The 15667-nt window shown below is 43.6% G+C and overlaps 1 non-coding gene and 1 pseudogene across 1 annotated transcript; one reads left to right on the top strand and one right to left on the bottom strand.

The window, feature by feature from the left end:
- LOC144674055 (uncharacterized) overlaps window positions 1-15667 on the bottom strand; it is a 96004-nt pseudogene that overhangs the window by 35485 nt on the left and 44852 nt on the right.
- trnat-ugu (transfer RNA threonine (anticodon UGU)) lies at window positions 5724-5796 on the top strand. The gene has a single exon. It is a non-coding gene; the product is annotated as a tRNA-Thr (tRNA).

Here is a 15667-nt window from a genome sequence, read left to right on the forward strand (position 1 = left end):
TCGTTATCTTGACTCCATTCTCTCTCCCCTTGTCCAGTCCCTCCCCACCCACATCCGCGATTCCTCTGACACCCGACATCTTATCAACAATTTACAGTTCCCTGGCCCCAACCGCCTCCTCTTCACCATGGACGTCCAATCCCTCAACACCTCCATCCCCCACAGGGATGGTCTGAGGGCTCTCCGCTTCTTGCTCGAACAGAAGCCCGAAAAATGTCCATCCACCACTACTCCCCTCCGTCTGGCTGAACTAGTTCTCTCACTGAACAATTTCTCCTTAAACTCCTCTCACTTCCTCCAAATAAAAGGTGTGTCTATGGGTACCCGCATGGGCCCCATTATGCCTTTCTCTTTATGGGGTATGTGGAACATTCCCTGTTTCAGTCCTACTCCGGCCTCCTCCCACAACTCTTTCTCCGGTACATCGATGATTACTTCGGTGCTGCTTCATGCTCTCGCCTGGACCTGGAAAAATTTTATTAATTTTGCTTCCAATTTCCACCCCTCCATCATTTTCACATGGTTCATTCCTGACAATTCCCTTCCCTTCCTTGACCTCTCTGTTTCAATTTATGGTGATAGACTGTCCACCAATATTCATTACAAGCCTACCGACTCCCACAGCTACCTCGACTACAGCTCCTCACACCCCGCTTCCTGTAAGGACTCCATCCCATTCTCTCAGTTCCTTCGCCTCCGTCGCATCTGTTCTGATGATGCCACATTCAAAAACAGTTCCTCTGACATATCTTCCTTCTTCCTTAATCGAGGTTTTCCACCCACAGTGGTTGACCGCGTCTAGCCCAACTCCCGCCCATCTGCCCTCACACCTTCCTCTCCCTCCCAGAACCTTGATAGGGTCCGCCTTGTCCTCACTTATCACCTCACCAGCCTCCGCATTCAAAGGATCATCCTCCGCCATTTCCGCCAACTCCAGCATGCTGACACCACCAAACAGATCTTCCCTTCACCCCACCGGCGGCATTCCGCAGGGATCGTACCCTCCGGGACACCCTGGTCCTCTCCTCCATCACCCCCTACACCTCAAACCCTCCCACGGCACCTTCCCATGCAACCGCAGAAGGTGCAACACCTGCCCCTTTAATTCCCCCCTCCTCACCGTCCAAGGGCCAAAATACTTCTTTCAAGTGAAGCAACATTTCACTTGTACTTCCCTCAATTTAGTCTACTGCATTCGTTGCTCCCAATGCGGTTTCCTCTACATTGGAGGGACCAAACGCAGACTGGGTGACTGCTTTACGGAACACCTTCGGTCTGTCTGCAAGCATGACCCAGCCCTCCCTGTCGCTTGCCATTTCAACACACCACCCTGCTCTCATGTCCACATGTCCGTCTTTGGCATGCTGCAATGTTCCAGTGAAGCTCAATGCAAACTGGAGGAACAGCACCTCATCTTCCGACTAGGCACTTTACAGCCTTCCAGACTGAATATTGAGTTCAACAACTTTAGATCATGAACTCTCTCCTCCATCCCTACCCCGTTTCCGATCCCCCCTTTTTTTTACCAACAATTTATATAGATTTTTCTTTTCCCACCTATTTCCATTATTTTTAAATGTATTTCCATCCATTGTTTTATCTCGACCTTTTAGCCTATTTGGATCCCTTCCCCCCCACGCCCACTAGGGCTATCTGTACCTTGCTCGTCTTGATTTCTACACTTAATGTCACCTATTAGCACATTTCTTAGCTAATATCACCACCATCAACATCTCTTTGTCCTTTTGTCTATGACATCTTTTGGCAATCTCCACCTATCCCTAGCCCTCTATCCAGCTCTACCACCCCCGCCGCACCCCCCACCCCCACCCACCACCACCACCACCCCCCTTAGAACAGCTTATATTTCAGCTCTCTTCTTTTTTCCTTAGTTCTGTTGAAGAGTCAGACGGACTCGAAACGTTAACTGTATTCCTTTTCGCAGATGCTGTCAGACCTGCTGAGTTTTTCCAGATATTTTTATTTCTGTTCTTTTTAGGGAAGCTGTCAAGTTGCTTTCAGTTTGGTTTATCGACGTTGCTTTTATCCATGTTTCCATTTTAGATGGAACCAATTCTTCAGTCAATGACAACAACGGTTTCTGTGAGCTGGAACAAGAAATTCACAGTGAGATGAAATAGCCCCACAAGCTGCTCAATTTCCTAAACACACCACTGCGGCTTCTATGAAACTGACAAGGGAACACGCGGCAGACATTCATCACTGGAAGTAACTGAGACACATCAAATTCTAAACACTTGTCGCATCTCTTTCTGCTCCTGTCCCTGCCTCGCCTCCAGCTCCCTCTACCTATCCAGCTCCCAAGTCAATTATCTGCTTGGTGCAGGTACAGTGAGTTCATGAACCCAAACTTTCCATGGAAAGCAGGGACTGGCAATGTGGGACCCAAGGATTTTAGGAATAGTGAGTTTGCAGGTGACATGGTAAAGATAAACTAGAATCTCATCTTCCTGATTCTCCCAGATATTGATTTAAGGAATGTGCACAGTGCCGATTATCCAAAGTCGCAGACTCCTCCCAGCCTTGTGCACGTTGTTAAGCTTTGAACCCACTCGCAAGAGTGGATTATAAAATGGCAGAATGAGTGTGAAAGAAGTAACCGTGATGTTGGGAAATATCAAATTGTAGAAAGTTATGGTAAAGAAAGAGGCAATTCGGCCCTGTGTGCTGCTTTCAAAGAACTTTAAAGAAGGGTCATACGGAAATACATTAACTTTGTTTCTCTTTCCAGACATGCTGAATTTTTCCAGCATTTTCTTTTTTTATTTAAATCCACAGTATTTTGTTTTTATCTCTGGATTTCCAGACGATGACAATGCCACTACGCCACCTCCTGAATGCCAACAAATTAATAATAAAATACGAATGTGTTTGGATAGGTTTTTTCCTATTTAAATGATAAATCCTCAGGCGGCAGGATTCGAACTCATGTGTTCATTTTTAACAACAAATGTAAATTATTGAACATTCACTCACACTTAAATGAGCAAGTTTGGACCATGCTCTTACCCGGTTTCAAACCGTTGCTCTGCCACATGTGAAATGACCGTGACCCCCACTGCCCTGCACAGACCCTGCGCTGTAAAGATCCCAATGGAGCTGTCTGGAATGTTAAACGGTGACGTCATGCAGCAGCACTTTGGGTCTTTGTTTTGAAGAAATGGAATTCGGCTGTTCTCATTAGGAATGCTGGAGACAGACTGATCAACAATGTCATCATCAAATGGCACAGCGCAGTAAGAAGACCTAAGATGGAAGCAAAATACTGTAGATACTGGAAATCTGAAATAAAAACAGAAAATGCTGGGAAAAACTCATCAGGTCTGGCAACATCTGTGGAGAGAGAAGCTGAGTTAACGTTCCGAGTCCATATATTTCTTCTTCAGAGTCAGGCCGACTTGAAGCATTAACTCTGCTTCTCAATCCACAGGTGTTGTCAGATCTGTTGAGTTTTTCTAGCATTTTCTGTTTTTACTACAACGTGAAGCCTTTCACCCCATCGTATCTGTGCCAGCTATTTTTAACGAGCTAACCAAGTGGTCTCAAATTCCTTCTCTCTTTCCTTAAACCTGAGTTTTCCCCCTTTCAATCATTGTCCATTTCTCGCTTGAAGAAGGAGTTTCTGCAGAATCCATGCACAGTTTGCCTTAGTTAACAAAGTTTCCCTGACACAATGACATGAAGAGTTGGACTAGGATTCCTCTGACAGTTTTCGATACAAACATTATTTATTTATGCAATTGATTTCATATCGAATTACAAAAGAACTTTATCCTGATCAAGCAGGTCATCATTATTTCTGAGCTGATATCTACAATCTATTTCCATTTTCTCTCCAAACTGGAGAGCTGGATTCAGGTTCCAGTCTCTGGAGGAGTGGGTCCAAAACCCACTGCTCCCAAATTTTCAGTTGCTTCCCACTTTTGGGCACGTTAGGAATTCACTTTGGGTGAGCAAGAGACAACTCCAGTTTAATACGGGGAGTGGGGCGGGTTGTGGTCCTTTATCTTGACAGGGTGAACGAGGAGAGACAATATCGATAGAAACTGGTGTGGAGGAAAGGCGGGTGTGTGGAATTGGTTTAGTTGCTCTTCCTGAGAGCCAGCACAGACACAACGGGCCGAAAGACTTACTTTATAGCCGTCTCTGATTTGATATGAACATGTTTTCCCTAAGGAAGTGCTGTTCGTCGCTGGCGAGTGTTGAGGGCGATGTTCCTGACATCCATCGGGGTTTCCCCAATGTTGGTTTGCTGATTGCAGTTCTCGTTGTTCCCTATTTTAACCAGGTGCCAACAGGATTAGTTATCGGGTAAATAGAATCAAACAGAAACTCCCGTGCTTTCTTATTTCCATTCATCTGCAAGGATTTGTTTAATCCAGAGATGGAAATGGAGCAAAACTGAACCAGTTTGGTGACATCCTTTCTTTCTGAGTATTTGCCTCTCCTTCGACGTTTGTCACTCTAGGTGTATATGTGTGTGTGTTCCGCTGTGTGTGTCAATGTGGTTCAGTTCCTCATTTTTACCATCCACACTTTATTCACCTTAGTTGTGTGGCTTCATATTAAAATCATAGTGGGAAAATAAAAACAGGTTCAAAAGATTTAAAAGGGATTTTCTTTCTGTATTTCTGAGTGGAGACTGTTCAGCTGCTGAGTGTCCATATGCTACAAAGTGGAGAATGATTGAAATTTTCACTGAGCAACATTTAAACAGACACCTAGTCCTTGTGCTCGAGTGGTTAAGGCAATGGACACTTCGCGAGAATGAATTTGTAAATACAAATAGTCCAAACTGATATCCATCAGACATTAGGAAATGTATTTCTTCTCGAAGCTGTTCCACGTGTGCCATTTGCAGCTCTGATGTGAAATTTCAACTCTCACTCCATTGGTTCTGTCGAAGCGGTTGTGCGTTTCGGTTTTCAATCAATAAGTAAATCAGGCCTGTTTTAACAGTTTATGCCAGATCAATAAACCTTCATTGCCTGGCCGGGAATCGTTTCCACGGTGAAAGGGCCGAATCCTCACCTCTAAATTAAGAGGAAAGTTATCTATAATCCTTGCAACGTGCTTTATCTACGCCGCATTTGCCCTTTTTCAGATACTTTCTCCAGAGATAAGTTTCTGCTACAGAATTTTATCATAAATGATATCTTCGGGCAATGACAGCCACTGTTTTTAAGGGGTGAGCTGCAGTGAAAGGTTGGCACCACTAAAGTGTCGTTCAACTGGTCTGGTTCCAAACCCTGTGCTGGAATTAAAGAAAAACTTTGAGTTTGCTCAGTGTCTTGACTTCAAAAGCGAGGATGTAAGAAAGTACGTTCCCATAGAATGTAATAAAATGTCGGAATGACTGGGAAATGATGCTGGGAGATATAAAATTATAGACAGTTACAGCAAACAAAGAGGCCATTCGGCCTGGCGCGCTGCTTTCAAAGAGCAGTTGCGATTGATTGGTCAGGAGTGATATTTGTGTCAGTGTAAACATGCGGCAGTAAAATCATTACCACATTACCACGGCAGACTTTCATCACTGAAAGCAACTGACACACATCAAATTCTGCCGCTTTCATGTCGCATCTTTTAATTCTCTGTTCTCCATCTCAGACATTTCCAGGTCTATCAAATATCATCCATGCAGAACTTTGCCCTGTTCCTCGTTCCACGAGGGGACTTACTGTGAACAGGACATAGCAAGTGGCTCTATAGCTCAGTGGTTAGAGTACTGGTCTTGTGAACCAGTGGTCGTGAGTTCAATTCTCACTGGGGCATATAGCTGAAATTTGGTGGCAAGGTAGCCTTTGAGAAGAGCACTTTAAAAGTATATTGAAAGGTCATGTGAGTGGGCAGCAAGATGGCAGATGGAATATAATGTCGGCAGGTACGAATATGTTCACTTGGTTGTAAAAGTTCAAACAGTAAAATGTGAGAAAGTGAATGTGCTGATGTTCAAGAGACCTGGGTGTCCTTGGACAAGCAATGTCGAAAGTTAGCATGTAGGGGCAGCAAGAAATTAAGAAGCTCAATGGCCTTTATTACAAGGGGATTGGAGAGCAAGAATAAAGAAGGGTTTTGGTGAGACGGCATCGAGAATGCCGTGTGCTGTTTTCATCTCCATATTTATAAAAGGATATACTGTCAGTGGAGACGGTACAGAGAAGGTTCACTAAATTGGTCACTGGAATGAGCTCGTTGTCCAATGACGAGAGGCTGAATAAATTGGGCTTCTATTCTCTGGAGTTTAGAAGAATGAAAGGCAATCTCATTGAAACCTACAAAATTCTGAGGGGTCTTGATAGGGCGGACACAGAGATTGTTTCCGCTGGTCAGGGAGTCTAAAACACTGCGGCACTGTCTCAGGGTAAAGGGTCGATAATTTCGGGCTGAGATGAGGAGAAATTACTTCATCCAAAGGGTTGTGAATCTTTGAATTCTCTACCCAGAGGTGTTGTGGATGCTCCATTATTGAATACATTTAAGGCTGGGTTGGACAAGTTTTTGCTCTCTTGGGGAACTAACGGATATGGGGAATGGGCAGGATAATGGAGTTGAAGCCCAAGATCAGCCATGATTGAATTGAATGATGGAGAAGGTTCGATGGGCCGTGTGATCTACTCTTGCTCAAATTTCTTGTGATCATGTGTATGATAAAGACAGTAATTCATGTTATAATAAAAACAGAAAGTGCTGGAAGTTCTCAGCAAGCCTGACAGCAAATGTGAAGGGAGAAGCAGAGTTAAGGTTTCAAGTTTAATATGACTCTTTTCCAAACCATCAGTTGGGTGCTAGCTACGACATTTTGCACAACACTGAGACAGGGAATGGAACCCAGGCGGTGAAAGCATCGAATCTGAACCATTAGGGTGTTTCTATAGCATACCTTTGAACGAAATTAGCTTCCAACTGAAGGTTTAATGGTTTAAGACCACCGAGGGTCAAGTAGACTCCCTCTCTTCCTGCTTCTACTTATATTACCTACATAATTCTGCTTTGTGTCCTTTGGCTGCAAGGAAATCTTGTCCAAAGTTTTCCAGTTCTGCTGTTATTCAGTTAGTTTCCACACAAATAGATTTATGAATATTCATTTCAAATAAAGAGAGAAAATCTAACAACATGTGCATAACATCCATCCTATTAGAAAGATTGGGTTCAAAGCAACGAATAGAAATTGATTCTCTGATTGCATATACCGAACTGGAACACACCATCACACCGAGTGAATCCACTGTCTGTTCAAATGTTGCTCAGTGAACATTTCAATCTTCCTCCGCTGTGTCACATATGGACATTGAATCAATAAGCAGCCTCCACTTAAATAAACACAGAAAGCGTCAATCTCCTCTTGCAACTTTTACACCTGTTGTTATTCTCTGTACCATTTACCATGAAGATATATAATACAAGTGAATAAAGTTTTGTGATGGTAAAAATGTGTTTACCCCTCGGGGAACTGAACCACATTGACACACACACATTAACACCGAGAGTGACAGAGTTCTGAGGAGAGGCAAACTCTCAGAAAGCAAGGATGTCACCAATTTAACTCAGCTTTGTTTCAAATTCTGACTGCAGATTCTGTGAATGCTTATGGATGAACAGGAAAGAAGGAACACAGAAGTGAAACAGGAAAAACAGACGGGAGCGTTTGGAAGGTTCTGACTCCATTTAGCCAATAATTAATCCTGGGGGTTCCAAAAGGACAGAACACTGAGCAGTGCAATCGGCAGGACGCGAACCTGTGGGGGCAGATCCCAGTGGAGCTCCAATCCATCGCCTTAATCACTCAGCCATGACTGGAGACCGTACTGTGGTGTAAATGTTGTTCATGTAAAACCATGGAATGGTTACAGCAGATAATGAGAGCATTCAGCCCCACCAATTCCCACTCATCCTTCAATTTCTACATCCTCCCTTGTTCTTCCAAGCAAGACGAACCACGTCATGTGTCAAATGCCCCGAGCCTATCCTAAGGGATTTGATGAAACGTCTTGAAAGGACAAACCAACTGAAACTTTGGCAGTGATGAGATTCAAATCCACGAATGGATCGAGGCTGCAGTTTAAATCCAGCGCCTTGGACCACTCAAACACGCTACTGCTGGCAATATGATAGTAACCATTGCCTTGAGTGGTATTGGTGCTGAATAAGAACATAACAAACAGCAGCAGGAACAGACCATTTTGTCGCTCGAGCCCCTCACAGTTCCATAAAATCAGAACCAAGGTAACAATCTTGAGGCCATTCAGCCCGGGTCAGAGGAACTGCGGCCATTCAGCTTTTTGGTGCTGCTCCGCCATTCAATAAGATCATGGCTGACACAACAGAAACCCCACGCAGCGAGTTAGCCCAAGGGACTTGTATAGAATTTCAAACTGTGTCGTGATGCGGTGTTTCTGGATTATGCTTTGCAGAAATAGGATTGGGCTGGGATATTTAGGAACACCGGAGAGAAATTGATCGAGAAATGGAATCGTAAAAGTTCACAGCTCATTAGGACCCATCGTGCCCTCGCCAGGTTTTTACAAAGAGCTGCCCAGTTAGTCCCAAAATCTTTCTCTTTCTTCATAACCCAGCAGCTTCTCCATTTCAAATATTTGTCCAATTCCTTTTTGAAAACTCGGAGTTAAGGAAAACAATATTGAAAAAGGCGCAGGAGCTCCGGCAGTGTCCATGCTCAGTGTGTGAAAATTAACAAAGTTTCCCTGACCCATTGTCGGCATTTTATTTCATTCAAAATATATTGCAGTTCATGTAATATCATTAAAATTTATTGAGATCACATTGACTAATCTACCATCAAGGAATCATGTCTGACCCCAGTGATCCGTGAAAAATGTAACTAGGTCAAATGGGGAGCCGTGTGAGCACGCCAGTGGTGCAATTGGTTAGTGCGCGGTACTTATATAGCAGTGCAGTCAGCGGCTATTCTGAGGTTGTGAGTTCGAACCTCACCTGGAGCAGAGGTTTTACTGGAGCTACAACTTGTGGAACCACATTTGGATCGTAGATTCTGGAATTAATAGCACGTTTTTCAATGAAATAGGCCGACAACGACAGAGCATAAGCGCACCCCTACCCCCCGCACTGGGGTGCACAAGAAATGTGCAAAACCAACAGCGACTCATTCACCATCTCTCCCATGCTTGTAACTTGTTCTATTTGACGAAAAATTTCTAGAAAACCATGTTTAAAGGGAAAGGTGTTGCACTTCCACCACTGATCACACTAGATAACACCCGGCTGGAAGTGGTTGGTTAATACTGCTCCCCAAGTTCCACAGTGACAGACAGTCTGCTCCTTGATGCAGTTCCTGATACACACACGGGGTAAACAGATATCACCTGGCTCATGAAACGTACATGAATTAACATCAAGCTGACCCTTGGGGCCAAGCTGATGGTGTATTCGGGCTGTGTCCTCAGTACCTTGTCTGGCTGTGAAACAAGGAGGACTTACACCAATCATGGAAAGAAACTCTGCAACTTCCATCTGCACTGTGTGCGGTGGTTATTGGGTATCTCCTGTCGGGACACAATCAGGAAGCGGCAGTCCTCACAAAGACAGAGCTTCCAAGTCTGTTAGGCTCAGCAAACAGAGGGAGGTTGGATGGCTCGGGCCTGTTTACAGGATGGAAGGTGGCCACATTGCCAAGGGCCAGGCGGACAGTGAGACGCCCAAAGCTCTGCTTGTATGACACTCACAAGCGTGACTTGGAGGCCCTAATTAGCGATTATCTTACATGAATTTCACTAGATGATGACGGAGGAAGATGGCGATACTTCCTGTGGACTGTTGTGCATCGCAATGACTACAGCGGCTTGGCAACAGACGGCAAGACTGGAAACAACAACCCAGAACATCATTTGTAGCTTCACCTGAGTCACTTGTGACAGAAACTGCCCCTCAAGGATTAAGCTCAGCCATCAGAAACTGTGCAGCACCTGGAGACAACCCATCTGAATAGATTCGTTTGTTGCATGTCCGTCATCTTTCATGAATGCAAGGATGATGAAGATCATTGTGAAATTCAATTGCAAACAATATGACGTGTCTCACACACAAACACACACACACACACACACACACAAAGAGGCAGACACACACAGACGCACATGCGCACACATAAACAGGCACACACCAATACATACATACAGACAAACATGCACACAGGCACACACACATACAAAGACACAGACATACACAGGTGCACACAGACATACATGCATACATGCACAAAGACACACACACACAAACACACGCAAATACGCATAAACACACAGAAACACACGCTCATACACAGACAGAGAAGCACACAAAGACACACACACACACACACACACACAAACACGCGGACACATACAGAAACACACACAGACACACGAACAGATACAAAACACACAGACACGCACACACCGACACAGACACACACACACACATATACACACGAAGATACACAGAGACACACACCACACACACTGACACACACACACCACCGACACACACACAGGCGCACACTCACATATGCAAATGTATACACACACACACACACTGACGCAGAGAATGCCCACGTGTCCGTCCTTGGCCTGCTGCAATGTCCCAGTAAAGCTCAACGCAAACTGGAGAAACAGCACCTCATCTTCCGACTTTACAGCCTTCCAGACTTAATATTGAGTTCAACAATTTTAGATCATGAACTCTTTCCTCCATCCCCACCCCCTTTCCGATCCCCCTTTTTCCAATAATTTATATATATATTTTTAAATGTATTTTTCTTTTCATACCTATTTTAAAATTTATTTCGATCTATTGTTTTATCTCCACATTTTAACCCATTTCGATCCCTTTCCCCTACCCCACACCCACTAGGGCCATCTGTCACTAGCTTGTCCTGCTTGCTACTCTTAATGTCCCCATTAGCATATTCCTTAGACAATATCACCACCATCAACACCCCTTTGTCCTTTTGTCTATGACAACTCTTCTTTGCCTCCATCACTGGCCCTTTATCCAGCTCTACCTGTCTCACCCTCGACTACCAGCTTATATTTCACCGCATTCCTCCATTTCCTTAGTTCTGATGAAGAGTCATACGGACTCGAAACGTCAACTCTATTCCTCTCCACAGATGTTGTCAGACCTGAGTTTTTTCAGGTATTTTTGTTTTTGTTTCAGATTTCCAGCATCCGCAGTATTTTGCTTTTATCTGAGAGAGAGAACAATAAGTTTCAGTGAGTTAGACGCTCAGGTAGAGAGATGACAGACATTCAGTGAGTATGGTCTTAGCAAAGAAATGGTTGGTATGACAGGAATTTCTAAACAAGAGCACACAACAGAATATACTACCAATGAATATTTACGTTATTAGACGATCTGTAGTTACAGTTTGAATAAGAGAAAAAAAAATAAAATGAAACATTCTGGTGAGGATAAATCTTTTATCTTTGTGCAATTGTGCAGCATGATTTCTTTTCATATAGACACACAGAACAGGCGATGTCTCATATGTAACACTGTTGGCTGTAATGAAAATGAATATCTGGAGCTGCGCAGAACAAACAGACAATGAGAAATCTGAAGTTTTAGGCCAAAGTTAGAGGCCCATTTGCAACTCAACGTCCACCTTATAGAAACATAGAATAGTGCAGCAACAACAGAGACAGAGCCTGGTGTGGTAATTACTGAGACAGGGCCTGGTGCAATTTAAGCAGAGACATTACCAGTGCAGTAATAATAGAGAAAGCATCTAATGTTACTTAAGCAAAGACGTGACCTAGTGCACGAATAACAGGGACGAGGACCAGTGCTATATTAACATAGACAGGCTCTACTGCTGTAATAGTGGAGACGGGGCGAGTGCAATATTTACTGATACAGGGCCTGGATCAACATCAAGTGAAATAGGGCAGTTATTACAGGCACAGGGCTCAGGGTAATTGCTTCCCAGAGAGAGTCTAAGTCGTAATAACGGAGACTGCCGCCAGTGTAAGAGAGACAGATCTGATCTCGTGGAGTAAAAACAGGGAAAGGGAGAGTGGAATAGAAGCAGAGACAGAGGTACAAAGACAAAGTCTCTGCAAAGACAGGATCCATCTTAATTAAAAAGACAGACAAGCTCGAGTGTGATACAGAGTCTCGTGTAACTTGTTCTGAAATAGCGGAATATAAGTGCGGACATGATTGAGTGCATTATAAGCAGGGCCCCGACCTAGTGAAACATAAGTCAGGCAGTGCCGAGTGCAGTAATAATTGAGACAGGATCTTGTGTAATACGAACCTGCCTAGCGTAGTAATAACACAGACCGGATCCAATTGAAGAAAACTGATACAGGGTCTAGTGGAGCTTCACATAATTCAGGGCTCTTTTTAATATCAACTGACGCAGTGCCTGGTGAAGTAAATACCAGCAAATGTACAAGATCAATAAGAACAGAGACATGAACAAGTCCAGAAATAACAAAGTCATGATAAAGGACAATAACAACAGAAACAGGGAATTGTGTGATATGAATGGAGGCATGTATTGGTGCAGCATTAACTGAGACAGGGTCCAGTTTGATAGACACGTGGCAGGTTCTCCTGGAGTAATAGCTGAGACAGAGTCTTGTGAAATGCAAATAAAAACATGTTCTAGTTTTCTATAACCAGAGACAAGATCTAGTGCAGTGCCAACTGGGGCATGGCCTATTGTAACTCTAGTCGAGACCTGCTTCAGTGCAGTCATGACTGAGATAGTGCCAACTGTATTGTGGCCCTAGCCCAGTACATAAACAACTGAGATTGAGCCAATTACAGAAACAACTGAGAGATGACCTTCTCTAATATGATCAGAGACATGTCCTAGTGCAATAGAAACAGAAACGGCGTCTAATTTAACATGAACAGAGACAGTGCCAAATGCAGTAATAATTGAGACAGCGCCTGCTTCATGTGATGTGAGCAATCACGGTTTCACTGCCATCCACTGGTCAAACTTTGCTACTGCAGGTGTTGTGAAAATGTCGATTCCATTTACTGTTTCTGGGATCAATGGTTGAAATCAGAAATAATGGAAAACATAGACGGCAGGATTTGAACCTGCGCGGGGTAACCCCAATAGATTTGAAGTGCATCGCCTTAACCATTCGGCCACGACTACAGATCTTGGCAGTAAGCCTGTATTATTTATATGAATTCATAGAATGGTTACAGCAGACAAAGAGGGTCTTCTGCCCGCCCTGTCTCTGTCACAGCCGAGCCGGGCATGCACGCGCGTTATTTCCCATGTGAAAATTCAGGGAGGTTTCCTCCTGGAGCCTCAGCTTGTTCTGAATTTCAGCTGTGGAAGGTAATCGACCTACAAAATCCACAAGGTAATAATGCATTCCTCTCAATCATCAATAACATCATTCACATCTTCCGCTTCTTTGCTGCACCTCCTTTCAAACATTGTAAACTCCACTTGCATCGTTCATCCTGATATTTTTCTCTTTGCCATTTTAATATGAAGTTGCACAACCAATGTTAATCAAGTTTGTGATGGTGAATATGTGTCCATCCCCTCGGGGAACTGAACCGCATTGACACACACAGAGGAACACACACCGACACATACACCGAGAGTGACAGAGGCCGAAGGGGAGACAAAGACCCAGAAAGCAAGGATGTCACCAACTTGGCCAATTATTGTTCCATTTCAGACTCCAAATGTAGTGAATGTTTGCAGATGAACTGAAGCCAGAAACACGAGGGTGTTTGGGTGGTTTTCTTTTTCATTTGACTGATAATTTATTCTGCTGACAGTTTGTGTCAATCAGGAATGAGAAGAAGGGGAGTTGGCAGAATTGGAACCACGTGGAAAAACGCCTCAAACACTCGGCCAGGACAACTGGGTAAAGGCTGCATGTTGTTGGTTTAAAATAATAGAATGAAAACAGCGAGTTCCAGTGAAAGAAGGTCTTCCAGTCCGTGCCATTGCCCCACCTTTTCCCAGTCACCCTGGGATTTACACTGTCTCTCCTTATTCTTCCAACTGAAATACAACACGGCACAGCTCAGCTGTTCCTTCACCGCACGGAGAGTTTTTGGGAAGCCCCTCAAATAACAAACCACCAGAAAGTTTGGCAGCAGTGGGAGTAAAACCCAAATCACCAGAGAGATCGAAACCTGAACCAGCGGCTGATCTCGCTCGGCCTCACTACCACATTCAGATTAGACACAAACATTGTCTTCACCAACATTGACACTGAATTAGAATATTAAAAAAATGATCAGGAATTAGCCATTCGGCCCCTCGAGCATTCTCAGCTACTTAATGAGATCATGTGAAAACTTCAATCATCCTCTGCTTTGTAACATCCAGAAGTTTAGTTGCTGAACAGTCTCCACTCAAAATAAAGAGAGAAATGTCCTGTTAACTGCTTTTTTTTTTGCTGATATGAAGTCAGAGAACTAACGTGGATAATGTTTGGTTGGTGAAAGTGGGAAACTGAACCACATTGGCACACAAAGAAAATCACTAATATGCATAGTTAAGATTTGAAATTGTGCTTATTTTCACACTGTCATTCAATGTGCAGAAAGTGGAGCTGTGATTAGCTTATAGCTCAGAAAATGTACAGCAAGAATGCACACAACAGGCTGACGCTCACGGTGCCTGTTTGGAGTCAGTGAGCTGCTTCTTACGATTGAGACCATTTAAATGTCGTTCAACGAGTCCAGTTCCAAATTCTGTGCTCAAAATGATAAGAAAACTCGCTGAATTTGCTAATTGTCTTGAATTCAAAGCATCACATGGAAGATAAGAAAGTTCATCTTAACTGTGGTGTTAGAAAACATAAAATGACAGAAAGTTACAGCAAAGAAAGAGGCCATTCGGCCCTGTGTGCTGCTTTCAAAGAACAGTGTGATTGGTTGATCTGAATATTCAAAGATATTCGTCATTTAGGAAGAATGGGCAAAAAGGAAAACGAGGCGGGGTCGCGCTGTAAACAAGGAACGAGATCAGTACATTAGTGAAAGAGGATCTTAGATTGAAGGATCAAGATGTAGAATCAGTTTGGGTGGAGCTAAGAAACAGCGAGAGGCAGCAAACATTGGTGGGCGCTGTTTATAGGCCGCCAAATTGTAGTGGAGTTTACTTTTACAAACTTCACCAAGGACAAGTTTCTTTGACCAAATGGTCTATGTCGGTTGAATACAAGTGACGTATTCAGCCAATGAAAGAACCATTGCTGTTCGCTGGAACATGAAATCGATACTTTCCTCCTTTAAGACAGTTCTTAGAGCCTCCCCCTTTGACCGAGCTTTTAGTCATCTGACCGAGTATGTGGCTCGGTGTCACACTTTGTTATATAATGCTCCTGGGGAACGCCTTGTGACGTTTCATTAGGTAAAAGGAGCTTTATAAATATAATTTGTTGTTGTAGTCCATATATAGAAAGAGACAAACTCCTCTTGCACCTTTCATCCTGATATTTTTCACTATAACATTGTAATGTGAATTTGCATAGCTAATGTGAATACAATTTGTGTTCATAAAAATGTTTTCACCTCCTAAGGGAACTGAACCACATTGACCCACACAGAGGAACACAAACAGGTATACACCGAGACTGACGGGCCTAAGGAGAGACACATGCCAGAATGAAATCATGTCACCAAATTG

This window comes from Cetorhinus maximus, unplaced genomic scaffold (assembly GCF_964194155.1).
Source record: "Cetorhinus maximus unplaced genomic scaffold, sCetMax3.hap1.1 HAP1_SCAFFOLD_547, whole genome shotgun sequence".
NCBI lineage: Eukaryota > Metazoa > Chordata > Chondrichthyes > Lamniformes > Cetorhinidae > Cetorhinus > Cetorhinus maximus.